This window comes from Sus scrofa, chromosome 1 (assembly GCF_054392235.1).
Source record: "Sus scrofa isolate SSC_HxYL_T2T_F1_AM1 chromosome 1, Sscrofa_HxYL_maternal_Yorkshire_Landrace_v2.0, whole genome shotgun sequence".
Taxonomy (NCBI): Eukaryota; Metazoa; Chordata; class Mammalia; order Artiodactyla; family Suidae; genus Sus; species Sus scrofa.
In genome coordinates, this window is record NC_139383.1 from 138,048,151 (window position 1) to 138,062,396 (window position 14,246).

At 38.7% G+C, this 14,246-nt stretch overlaps 1 protein-coding gene and 1 long non-coding RNA gene across 17 annotated transcripts in view; both read right to left on the bottom strand.

The window, feature by feature from the left end:
• Positions 1-14,246, bottom strand: part of STARD9 (StAR related lipid transfer domain containing 9) — a 151,585-nt gene that overhangs the window by 92,554 nt on the left and 44,785 nt on the right. The gene's annotated exons all lie outside the window — the stretch shown is intronic.
• Positions 5,126-14,246, bottom strand: part of LOC146406392 (uncharacterized) — a 28,637-nt gene continuing 19,516 nt past the window's right edge. The window contains exon 2 of the long non-coding RNA XR_014814495.1: positions 5,126-8,290. This is a non-coding gene — a long non-coding RNA (uncharacterized LOC146406392). The remainder of the gene's footprint in view (positions 8,291-14,246) is intronic.

Sequence of the window (14,246 nt, forward strand, 5' to 3'; positions counted from 1 at the left end):
GGGTCTAATCGGAGCTGCAGCCACCAGCCTACTCCAGAGCCACAGCAACGCGGGATCTGAGCCACGTCTGCAACTCTACACCACAGCTCACGGCAACACCGGATCGGCAACCCACTGAGCAAGGCCAGGGATTGAACCCACAACATAATGGTTTCTAGTTGGATTCGTTAGCCACTGCGCCACGACGGGAACTCCAAGACTAAACATATTTTTACCATAAAATGCAGCAATCACACTCCTTGCTATTTACCCAAAAGGCACTGAAACTTAAACCCACACAAAAATCTGCACACAGATGTGTACAGAAGCTTTATTCATAACTGCCAAAACTTGGAAGCAATCATGATACTCTTCACCACATCGACTAGATAAATAAATGGTGGTACCTCCGGACAATGGAATATTATTCATTGCCAAAAAGAAATGAGTTATCAAGCCATGAAAAACAGAGTAACCTTAAATGCACATTACTAAGTGAAAGAAGCCAATATGGACAGGCTACATACTGTATGATTACAACTCTATGACATTCTAGAAAAGGTAAAACTATGGAGATGGTAAAAAGATCAGCGGTTGACAGGGGTTGGGGAAGGGAAAGATGATAAGTGGAGTACAAAGGGCTTTTAGGGCAGTGCAATTACCCTATATCACACCATTATGGTGTACACATATCACTATACATTTGTCAAACTCACAAATGTACAAAACCAAGAATGAACCCTAAAGTAAACTATGGACATTGGATGATGTATCAGTCAATGGAGGTTTATCAATTGCAACGAATGTATCACTATAATGTGCGATGTTGATAGTCGGGGGACAGGATATATATGGGATTTTTCTGTACTTTGTGCTCAATTTTTCTGTAAACCGAAAACTGCTCTAACAAATACAGCCTATTTTTTAAGAAGAAGGTCAACAGGATAAATGAAGGAATGAATTTCCCCAATATCAGCAATATTATCAGATACACCTTTCTTAAAACCAGGGAGAATCAACCATGTGTCTGGAGATTTCATGATGACTGTTAAAGGTCCAAGAATAATGGTTGCCCTGTATTTCCCTAAAGAAATTTTTCATTGATAGATTATTTTCAGTTGCTTGCTTTTTGGTAGTTCTGTAGTTCTTTCTACTATATATTGTGTTCTCTCAGTCCCAAGTAGACTCATAACAAAAACACCTTTGGAGTTTCCTGTGGCTCAGCAGGTTAAGGATCTGGAGTTGTCACTGCAGCAGCTTGAGTGGCTGCTGTGGCGCAGGTTTGATCCCTAGCCCAGGAACTTCCACATGCTGCAGGTGTGGCCAAACAACAGCAACAACAACAACAAAAACAAATAAACCAAAAACCCCCCAAAAAACCATGACTTCAATTCAGGATGAGAAAGGGCTCAAAATGATGAAATGTTGATTTCAAATGCAGCTATCAGAAACTGTTCAATGAGTAAGAAATAAGAAGGACATTTCAAGGAGAGAAAAAAGCTAGTTTAAAAAATCTAAAAGTTGGAGTTCCCCCATGGCACAGTGGGTTAATGATCCTGCTTGTCTCTAGTGGTGTCAGTTCCATCCTCAGCACAGTGCAGTGGGTTAAGGATCTGACATTGCTACAATTGCAGCTCAGATTTGATCCCTGGCCTGGAAACTTCCAGATGCCACCAGTGTGGCCAAAAGGACAAAAAAAAAAAATCTAAAAAAAAATCTAAAAATTAACTGTATCTGTTAGCAGGAATCTTTAAACTGGAAAATAATTCCAGACAACTCTGGAAACTATTCAAACATGTGTTTTCACTAATGCTGTTAGTTACTTAGGAAAACCTCAAGTGACCCAGAGTTGTATTTACTTATATTTCTCATTGCACAGAGATGGTGAGGTATAGCTCATACTATTTGTGGATCTATTGACCTATCCTCTCTCCAAACTTGTGGTAGTACTACAGAAAAGTAGGGTTCTGGGTCTGTTATTTGAAGAGAGAGTATTCATGTGAAATATAACTTAATGGGGCCTGAAGGTGGAGGAAGGGCTCAGGATTTCTTTCCTCTAAACAGCTACAGTTACAGCTTAATGGTTAAGAACATAGGCTTTGCAACTTAATAGGTCCAAAACCTGGTTCTTAGGGCAAATAACCTTACCTCAGTGCCCTCACGTGTGAAAGGGAGGTTAAAAAGTACCTAAAACTCACAGTTTTTGAGAGAATTAACTGGCTTGATACATGTCAAATTTTTAGAACAGTTTTTTATTGTGCTGTCTTTTAAATTTTTAACCACACATTATTTTTTTCTATTTTTTGGTATATAGACTACTCAAAAGAGTTAATTTTCTCTCTGGTACTCCCATATACTCTAAAAGAACCACATACTTATTTAAGAAAATGACTATCTGAATACAGATACCATAGTTGTCCCAATTTCACCTAGATACATTTGTTTTGTTTTGTTTTGTTTTTTGTCTTTTTGTCTTTTCTAGGGCCACTCCCGAGGCATATGGAGTTTCCCAGGCTAGGGGTCGAATCGGAGCTGTAGCCACCGGCCTACACCACAGCCACTGCAATGCAGGATCTGAGCCACATCTTCGACCCACACCACAGCTCATGGCAACGCCGGATCCTTAACCCACTGAGCAAGGCCAGGGATCGAACCCGCAACCTCACGGTTCCCAGTCAGATTCATTAACCACTGAGCCACGACAGGAACTCCCACCCAGAAACATTTGAAAAATTTCTGCCATCCATCCTATTAAAAATTTACTTCAAAAAAAAAAGTCTTCACAAAGCATTTAAGTAGGAGTTCCCGTTGTGGCAGGGTGGAAAAAAATCCAACTAGGACCCATGAGGATGCAGGTTCGATTCCTGGCTTCACTCAGTGGGTTAAGGATCTGGTGTTGCCTTGAGTTGTGGTATAGGTCACAGATGCAGCTCAGATACCACACATTGCTGTGGCTGTGGTGTAGGCCAAGAGCTGTAGCTCCAATTTGACTCCTAGCCTGGGAACTTCCATATACCACAGGCATGGCACTAGATGAACCAAAAAAAAAAAAAAAGCCACTAAAGTAAAAACAATTTAAAGTTTCTTCATATCTTGTAGGTTTCTAGGGCCTACGGATCATTATTTCCCTCTTAAAATATGAAAATCATATACCTGATTGAGGTTATTTGGCCAATAAAATACATGTTCTTGACCCTTAATACTTTCCCACAAAAAGGCTTCATATAGTCCTCATTTTTTCCTTGGATTTTTAAAAAATTGAGGTATAAATAACACAATACTATATTAGTTTCAGGTATATAACATAATAATTCACTATTTCTGTATATTGGAAAATGATCACCAGAACAAGTCCAATTAACATTCATCACCATACATAATTACAAATTTTTTTCCTGCTATGATCTTTCATTATCCATTCTCTTAGCTCTTTCCAAATATGCATTACAGTATTATTAACAATAGTCACCATGCTGTACGCCATAGTCCCATAATTTACTCATTTTATAACTGGATATTTGTATCTTTTGACCCATACATTTCTATTATTTAAAAATGCTATTATAAACTAAGGTTTTCACACACAAAAAGATTCTTAACCAGTTTTATTAATTTACTTAAGAAATACTTAAGAAAATGGCCTTAAATTCTATTATATATATATATTTATTTTGCTTCTTAGGGCTGCAGCTGCAGCATATGGAGGTTCCCAGGCTAGGGGGTCAAACTGGAGCTACAGCTGCTGGCCAACACCACAGCCATAGCAACGCCAGATCCTTAACACCTGAGTGAAGCCAGGGATCAAACTTGCATGCTCATAGATCCGAGTTGGGTTCGTTAACCACTGAGCCACCACAGAAACTCCTTTTTTTTTAGGGCTGATCCTGTGGCAAATGGAAGTTCCCAGGCTAGGAGTCAAATTGGAGCTGCAGATGCTGGCCTATACCACAGCTACAGCAATGCCAGATCTGAGCCACTTCTGAGACCTACGCCACAGCTCATGGCAATGCAGGATCCTTAACCCACTGAGCGAGGCCACATCCTCATGGATACTAGTGGGGTTCATTACCATTGAGCCACAATGGGAACTCCATAAATTCTGTAATATATTCTTTTTTTTGCTTCTCAGGGCCGCACCCACGACACATAGAGGTTCCCAGGCTAGGGGTCGAATCAGAGCTGCCAGCCTACACCACCACAGGATCTGAGTCACGTCTGTGACCTACACCACAGCTCATGACAGTGCTGGATCCTTAACCCACTGAGCAAGGCAACAGATCAATCCTGTAACCTCATGGTTCCTAGTTGGATTCTTTTCCACTGTGCCATGACGGGAATGCCTATAATATACTATATTTAAATGAATTTTAAATGTTATGTATCTCCCTTAGTCTATACTCCTATTGTTAAAATAAAAGGATTCTAAGAGGAGTCCCCTGGTGGCTCGGTGGACTAAAGATTAGGCGTGGTCACTTCAGTTGCTCTGGTTACGACTTAAGTAACACTGCATTTAATGAAGTAATAGAAAATATCTTTACTTATAAGGATTAGCATCTGAGTATCACTCTGAGAATTATTCTTATAATGTTCTATTACATAAATAAATATCTTTAAAATAGGGGAAAAAAAAACAGAAAATGCTGATAAAAATATTCCCACCATTTAGAGATAACCATTGTTAACATTTTGGTGTATGTAGTTCACTCTTTCAGACTTTTGCTATATTCCTGATAATACCTAATATCCCTTTCAGGTCTTAAATTCTGATATAAATATAGTAACTAAGAATACTTGTCTGGGAGTTCCCTCTGTGGCTCAGCGGAAACAAATCTGCCTAGTATCCATGAGGATGTGGGTTCAATCCCTGGCCTTGCTCAGAGAGTTAAGGATCCAGCATTGCCATGAGCTGTGGTGTAGGTCATGGACTCGGCTTGGATCTCATGTTGCTGTGGCTGTGGTGTAGGCCAGCAGCTACAGCTCTGATTGGACCCCTAGCCTGGGAACCTCCATATACCATGGGTGTGGCCCTAAAAAGACAAAAAAAATAAAAAATTTTAAAAAAAAGAATATTTGTCCTAAGTCAACTGTATTTCAATAAAATTTATTGAAAAAAAAGAACACTTGAATGAGGAAATAAGCCCAATTATTTTTATTTTTTGTTTTACTCTAGTTATTTATGGTACTCATAAGCATAGTTTCACCAATATTTATACTTAAATAACTTAATGTTTTTATTTTAACTTGAAATGTCTACTTAATTTCTCATTGGGAAAGCATGCTTCAGCTCTACCTCTCAGGCATACAAATCTATCTAAGCCACACTGTCCACTTGGCAGTAGCTTATTATAAGTGCATGAAACCTACCTAGGAAGAAAAAGAAGGCCTCATCTGTGCCAGCTTTGCAAAACAGCCCCACAAATTATCAGGAAATACTATTCACTCATCATAAACATCAAGCTGGTCCCTCAATGCTACTCTGAGTCATTCATCTTTGGGTCTGTGCTCAGCATAAATCTTCAGAGTCCCTTCCCACTAAAAGCTTGCCTAGGAGTTAATCAACATCATTTGGGTCCTATTTCTGGTCTTTTGAAGCAGATTTAAAACAAAAACAAAAACAAAAACAAAAAAACAGGCAACAGGCTATATATATTTGACTGACAGATAAAACTAGATTTCCTATTTGCCTTTTCCATTTTATACTCTGAACTACAGATAAATTTATTTCCCATATTTATTCATATCATATATATCCATGCACTGCATACCATGGAAATTGTTGTTTAAACAGTTTCCAAGGAACAGGAGGAGAAAGAAACTACAACAAAATTTTGAAATGCAGGTAAACATGAATAAGGTCAACTGAAACCTATGTCATACCTAAGGAAGAGAGAGAAGAAAGAATCGTTGTTCAGGGCTGGGGAAGTAAGGGGGGCAGGGGAACAGTCTTGAGATATGCAGGTCCCAGAACTGGGGCAGGAAGTTATTTATTAAATCCATAACAGGGACCTAGCACTGAATAGAGTGCATTGGGAGATTTGAAAGATATTTAAAACACTGTCTTGATCTACAATGAGCCTATCTAAACGACAATGAAAACATAACCATATGAAACTATGGGATGCAGCAAAAAGTTCTTAGAGGGAAGTTCGAAGTGATACAGGAAATTAAAAAAAAACTCAAATAAACAATCTAACCCAACCCCTAAAAGAAGTAGAAAAAAAGAACAAACAAACCTAAAGTCAGTAGAAGGAAGGAAATAATGAAGATCAGAGAGGAAATAGAGATTAAAAAATACTACAAAAAAAATCAATAAAACCAAAAGCTAGTTCTTTGAAAGGGTAAACAACTTACAAACCTCTGGCAATGCTCACCAATAAGAAAACAGGGAATAACCAAATAAACAAAGCAAGAAATGAAAGAGGAGAAAACACAACTGATAACACAGAAGAAAAAATCTTAAGAGAATATTATGAACAATTTACATGCCAACAAATTTGATAGAGGAAATGGTCAAGTTTCTAGAAACACATAGCCCACCAAAATTGAATCAAAAAGAAACAAACAACTTGAACAGACCAATCACTAGAAGTGAAATAGAATATGTAATTTTAAAATAAAAGAAAAAAAAATCCCTGCAAACAAAAGTCAATGACCAAATACCTTCACAGGCAAAGTCTACCAAACATATACCAATTTTTCTGAAACTCTCCTAAAAGACTGAAGAGGAAGGAACACTCCCAAAGACATTGTATGAAGTCATAATCACCGTGATACCAAAACCAGGCACTACCAAAAAAGAAAATTACAGGCCAATATCCTTCATGAATATAGATGTAAAAATTCTCAATAGGAGTTCCTATTGTGATGCAGGGGAAATGAATACAACTAGTATCCATGAGGATGAGGGTTTGATCCCTGGCCTGGTTCAGTGGTGTAGGGATCTGGCGTTACTATGAGTTGTGGTGTAGGTCTCAGGTGCAGCTCAGATCCCACATTGCTGTGGTTCTGGTGTAGGCCGGCAGCTGCAGCTCCAATTCGACCCCTAGCCTGGGTACTTCCATATGCCATCCATGAACCCCAAAAAGGAAAAAAAGTAAATTAATTAATTAAAATTCTCAGTAAAATGTTAGCAAACCAAATCCAACAACATGTAAAAAATATCATACACCTCAACCTAGTTTGATTCATCCCAGGGTCACAAGGATGATTCAACATATGCAAATCAATATGATACAGCATGTCAACAAAAGACAAAAACCACATTATCGTTTTAATACATGCAGAAAAAACATGTGATAAAATTCAACATCAATTCATAATAAAAACCTTTAAGACAGTGGATATAAAGGGTACATACCACAACATAATAAAAGCTATTTATGACATACTCACAGTAAATATAATACTCAGTGGTGAAAAGCTGAAAACCTGCCCATTAAAATCTGGAACAAGACAAGGATGCCCACTCTCACCATTTCTATTCATCATAATATTCAAAGTCCTAGCCACAGCAATCAGTAGAAATAAATAAAAGGTATTCAAATTGTTAGAGAAGAAGTAAAACTGTCATTATCTGCAGATGACATGATACTATATACAGAAAAACCCTAAAGACTCCACACAAAAACTACAAGAACTGATAATTGAATTCAGCAAGGTAGCCAGATACAAGATTAACATACAGAAATTGGTTGCATTTCTCTATGCTAACAATGAAATAACAGAAAGGGAATGTAAACAAACAATCCCTTTTGAAATTGCATTTTAAAAAACCCCAAAAAATTAGGAATACACCTCACCAAAGTGGTAAATGACTTATATGCTGAGAACTATAAAACATTAATAAAGGAAACTGAAGCTGATTCAAAGAAATACTGTACTCTTGGATTGGAAGAATTAACATTGTTAAAATGGGCATGCAGTCCAAACAATATACAAATTTAATGCAATCCATATCAAATTACCCATGACATTTTTCACAGAACCATAACCAATAATCTAAAATTTATACGGAACCACAAAAGACATAAAATTGCCAAAGCAATCCTGAGGAAAAAGAACAAAGCAGGAGGCATAAATCTCCCAGATTTCACACAATACTACAAAGCTACAGTAACCAAAACAGCATGCTATTGGCACCAAAAATATATATATATGGATCAATGGAACAGAATGGAGCTCAGAAATAAACCCACACACCTATGGTCAATTAATCTTCTACAAAGAAGGCCTGAATATACAATGCGGAAATGTCAGTCTCTTCAGCAAGTGGTGTTGGGAAAGTTGGACAGCCATATACAAATCAATGAAGCTAGAATACCCCCTTGCATCATACAAAACAAACAACCCTCAAAATGGCTCAAAGACTTAAACATAAAACTTGACCCCATAAAACTCCTAGAAGAGAACACAGGCAAAACATCTTCTGATATAAATTGTAGCAAAGTTTTCTGCTAAGAGTTTTATGGTTTTCTAGCCTTAAATTTAGGTCTTTAATTTATTTTGGGTTTATTTTAGTATATGATGTGAAAAAAAAAATTCTAATTTCATTCTTTTACATGTGTTTGTTCAGCTTCCCAACACCACTTACTGAAGAGACTGTCCTTTCCCTACTGCATATTCTTACCTCCTTTGTCATCAATTAACCATAAATGTGTGAGTTTATTTGGGAGCTCTTTATTCTGTTCCATTGATTTATGTGGCTGATTTCTCGACCAGTACCATACTGTTTCAATCATTTAGGTTTGTAGTATTGTCAGTCATCAGGGGGCATGATACCTCAAAATCTGTTCTTCTTTCTTAAGATTGCTTTGGCTGGAGTTCCCGTCATGGTGCAGTGGTTAACGAATCCACCTAGAAACCATCAGGTTGCGGGTTCGATCCCTGCCCTTGCTCAGTGGGTTAACGATCCAGCGTTGCCGTAAGCTGTGGTGTAGGTTGCAGACACAGCTCAGCTGTGGTGCAGGCTGCAGACCTGGCTCAGATCCTGCATTGCTGTGGCTCTGGTGTAGGCTGGAGGCTACAGCTCCGATTGGACCCCTAGCCTGGGAACTTCCATATGCTGTGGGAGTGGTCCTAGAAAAGACAAAAAAACAAACAAACAAAAAAATTGCTTTGGCTTTGGGGAGTCTTTTTTGTTTCCATACATATTTTAGAAAGATTTATTCTATGGAGTTCCCGTCGTGGCGCAGTGGTTAACGAATCCGATTAGGAACCATTATGTTGTGGGTTCGATCCCTGCCCTTGCTCAGTGGGTTAACAATCCAGCATTGCCGTGAGCTGTGGTGTAGGTTGCAGACTCGGCTCGGATCCCACGTTGCTGTGGCTCTGGCATAGGCTGGTGGCTACAGCTCCGATTCAACCCCTAGCCTGGGAACTCCATATGCCACAGGAGCGGCCCAAGAAATGGCAAAAAGACAAAAAAAAAAAAAGAAGATTTATTCTAGTTCTATGAAAATGCCTTTAGTATTGTGACAGGAATTGCATTGAATCTGTAGATTGCCTTGGGTAGTAAGGAAATTTTTGATAATCTTAATTCTTCCAACCCATGAACATGTATAACTTTCCACCTATTTGTGTTGTCCTCAATTTCTTTCATCACTGTCTTAGTTTTCCAAGTACAGGTCTTTTACCTTCTAAGTTAGATTTTTTTTCCCCTAGTTTCATTCTTTTTGATGTGACGGTAAATAAGATTTTTCTAAATTTCTCTTTCTGATAGTTTGCTGTTAGCATACAAAATGCCACAGATTTCTGTATATTAATTTTGTATCCTTTAACTTTACCAAATTTACTGATGAGTTCAAGTAGTTTTTTGGTGGCATCTTTAGGATTTTTTTTTTTTTTTTTGTCTTTTGTTGTTGTTGTTGTTGTTGTTGTTGCTATTTCTTGGGCCACTCCCGCGGCATATGAAGGTTCCCAGGCTAGGGGTTGAATCAGAGCTGTAGCCACCGGCCTACGCCAGAGCCACAGCAACACAGGATCCAAGCCGCGTCTGCAACCTACACCACAGCTCACGGCAACGCCGGATCGTTAACCCACTGAGCAAGGGCAGGGACCGAACCTGCAACCTCATGGTTCCTAGTCGGATTCGTTAACCACTGCGCCACGACAGGAACTCCATCTTTAGGATTTTTCTTTGTTTGCTTTTTACAGCTGCACCTGCAGCATATGGAAGTTCTCAGGCTAAGGGATTGAATTGGAGCTACAACTGATATCTACACCAAAGCCACAGCAATATCAGATGCAAGCCACATCTGTGACAGCTTGTGGCAACACCAGAACCTCAACTCCTGAGGTAGACCAGGGATTGAAGCTGCATCCTCACGACACTATGTCAGGTTCTTAACCTGCTAGGCCACAACAGGAACTTTAGAATTTTTCTATGTATAGTATCACGTCATCTGCAATAGTGACAGTTTTATTTCTTCCTTTCCAATTTGGATTCCTTTTATTTCTTTTTCTTGTCTGATTGCTGTGGCTAGGATTTCCAATACTATGTTGAATAAAAGTGGCAAGAGTGAGCCGATCTCAGAGGAAATGTTTTCAGGTTTTCATTATTGAGCACGATGTTAGCTGCAGGCTTGTCATATGCAGCCTTTATTACACTGAGGTATGTTTCTTCTATACCTGCTTTGTGGAAAGTTTTTATCATAAGTGGATGCTGAATTTGGTTACAAGCTTTTTTCTGCATGTGCTGAAATGACCATATTTTTATTCACACATTTTTTTTTTGCTGACTTTCTCCACATCTTCCTTTAGTTCCTTTTCCATTTTTAAGACAGTTAAAACTCTATGTCTAATACATCTGCCTTTAGATCCTTTTCAGGGGTGGTTTCTATTGATTATTTTTTTTCCTTTGCATGGGCCATAATTTCATGTTTCTTTGTGTGCCTTGTGATTTTTTTTGTTGTTGAAAACTGGAGATTTGAACCAAACTATGGAGTCACTCTGGAAATCAGATTATTCCCTTTCTCCATGGTATGTTTTTTGTTATTCTTTTTTTTAAAATTGTTTTTGTGTTTTGATTGTTGTAGGCTGTCTTTGTGCTGAGCATCAGATAGAGGTATAAAACTAAAGCATTCTCAAGTCCTTTCTGAGCCTTTCCCTGGGCATATGTGGTCGCTTTCTAATTTTCCTGTATATTTTGTTGTTTTTAAATGTCCCAGTCTTAAATGTCTGGCTCTCACAAGGGGAAAAGAGAAAAATGAAGTGGGGTGGTAGAGGGGAAAAGGGGTTTTGGCTCTTTAAAGCCCTGGAAATCACTTGGTAGGATGGGAGGGACGTGAAGTACTGCAACGACAGCCACCTACTTCTTTGTCTACATTTCTGTAGTCAGATACAACAATTAGCAATCAGAACAGATTCCTGATATTTGGAAATCAGGTCCCATTTTGCCCACCCTGACTTCTGCAAGCCATGTGTAAGATGCTCCAGGACTAGTGCACAGTTGCAGGCCACTTGGCTAGAGAAAGAGAATGGGTAGCTGCTACTGTGCTGAGAGCTGAAATTGAAATTAACTTCAATTTATCCTCCAAGTCTTCTTTGGAAGTGGCAAGTCATTCAATAGATTCCAGAGTTCCAAAACAGTTATTTTAGACATATTCTTCCAATGCAATTGTTATCTAGGTGGGAAGACAGATTCCTGTGTGCATGTGTGCATGTGCTTTTTAGGGCCACATCTGCAACATATGGAGGTTCCCAGCCTAGGTGTCAAATCGGAGCTACAGCCACCAGCCGCAGCCACAGCCACACCAGATCCGAGCAGCATCTGTGACCTACACCACAGCTCACAGCAATGCTGGATCTGTAACCTACTGAGCGAGGCCAGGGATCAAACATACAACCTCATGGTTCCTAGTCAGATTCGTTTCTGGTGCACCACGAAGGGAACTCCGGATATACAGTTTTTTGTTTTTATGGAAATAGACACATATAATACACATCAACCTGCAACTTTCTTTTTATCACATAACATAACATGTACATACAGGTTATTTCTCATAGATATAACTCTTCCTTTTTTCATGCATAGACTTACAGCCATAGTTACTTAATTTAAAATAACTGGGATAGCATTCATGCTGTGGGGGGGGGGTGGATGCTTTATTTCCTTTTACTTTGCTACCCTTATTTTCCCTTCCTCTTCACCTTCCTCATACATTAACCCCCTGCTGTGGGGAACATGTTAACAACTGGCATTTCTTCTTCTTCCCATGGTCATAATCTTAAGTGCACCCATACTCACTCACATATTTATGGGTTTTGTTCACTTCTTTTAAAATGAGATGTTATCATACACCTTTTCTCAGTCAGCACCATCTCACGGAAATTCTTCTAAGTCATCTGCAATATATTCCATGGTATAAATGCCCCAAAATTGAGTCAACCATTCCCCTATAGATGAGCAATCATTTGTTTCTACTATTCTATGCCTACTCACAATGGTTCAATAAATATCCTTGACCATGTATCCTGACGTATTGTTGTTTTCATTTTCAGGTCAGGAATGGAATCGGTAGGTCAAAGGATTAAAATATTTCTTATTTTCATAAATATTGACAGACTGTTTTCCCAAAAGCTTATAATAATTTACATTTCTACTGACAATGATAGAACCCTTTTCTCCATATTCCCACCAGCAATCTTTTTAACTGCTCTTAGTTTGAACAATAAAACTCCTATCTCATTGTTACTGTAATAACAGTGAGTTTGAACTCATCATTCTTTTTTTGGCAGAGGTGGCCATTTGAATTTGCTTTCTTCTGAAGGGTCTATTCATATTTTTCACCTGTTTTTTCGATTGGATAGTTTTGTTGTTGTTGTTGCTGTTGTTGTTGTTGTTTTTGTCAATATGAAAGACTTCTGGAGTTCCCATCGTGGCGCAGCAGAAACAAATCCAACTAGGAACCATGAGCTTGTGGGTTCGATCCCTGACCTCACTCAGTGGGTTAAGGATCTGGCTTTGCCATGAGCTGTGGTGTAGGTCACAGATACAGGTTGGATCCAGAATTGATATGGCTGTGGTGTAGGCTGGCAGCTATAGCTCCCATTCAACTCCTAGCCTGGGAACCTCCATGTGCCATGAGTGAAGCCATAAAAAAAAGAAACAAAGAAAGAAAGACTTCTTAGTATATTATAAACATTGGCCCTTTATCTGCCATATGCATTGAAAATACTTTCTCCCTAATCTATTAACTTTTTTCTAGGTTAAAAGACTATTTTTTTTTTTAAGCAGTTTTAGGTTTACAGAAAAATTGAGTTCCCGTCGTGGCTCAGTGGTTAACAAATCTGACTAGGGACCATGAGGTTGCGGGTTTGATCAGTAGGTTAAGGACTGGGCGTTGCGTGAGCTGTGTTGTAGATCGCAGACGCGGCTCAGATCCCACGTTGCCTTCAGCCTCTTTTCCTCTCTTGAGTTTCCCGTATTACTAACATCTTGCATTACGGTGCTACATGTGTTACAATTGATGAGCCAATATTGATATACTATTACTAACTAAAGTTCATAGTTGACAATAAGGCTTTTTGTTTTTCACAGTTCTTTGAATTTTTACAAGTATATAATGCCATGCAACCACTATGGTATCATAAAAAATAATTTTACTGCCTTAAAAACATCCCCTATAATCTACCTAGATATCCCTTGTTCCCTCCCCATGAAACCTCGGCAACCACTGTTCTTTTTATTGTCTCCATTGCCTTGCCTTTCTCAGAGAGTCATATAGTTGGAATCATGCACATTGGCTCTTTTCCCTTAGTAATACGCATTAAGTTTCCTCCATGGTTTTTTTTTTTTTTTTCCGTGACTTGATACCTCATTTCTTTGCAATGCTGAGTAATATTCCATCATCTGGATGTACCATCATTTACACATTTAGGTACTGAAAGATACATTGTTTGCTTCCAAATTTTGGCAAATATGAATAAAGGTGCTATAAATATTTTGAGCATAGATTTTTGTGTGCATATAGTTTTCAACTTCTTTGGGTATATACCAAGAAGTGTGACTGATCAATGCCAACTTTCCCCTCATCTTGGATTCTCCCAAGAATCCATCCATTCCAACCCTTGCCTGTAAGTATTTCAAAGTATAAAGTCCAACTTCCTCTGTTAGAACTGCAGCAAAGCCTGAGGCCTCTCCTGAACGCTCTCTAGATCCTGACTGTCTGCTGACTCATAGCTACCACTGCCGTTTTTTTCCTAATTCTTGAAATAAAGAAAGGGGTGACATTTAATCTTTATTTCCAGGACACTGCAAGGTATGAAAT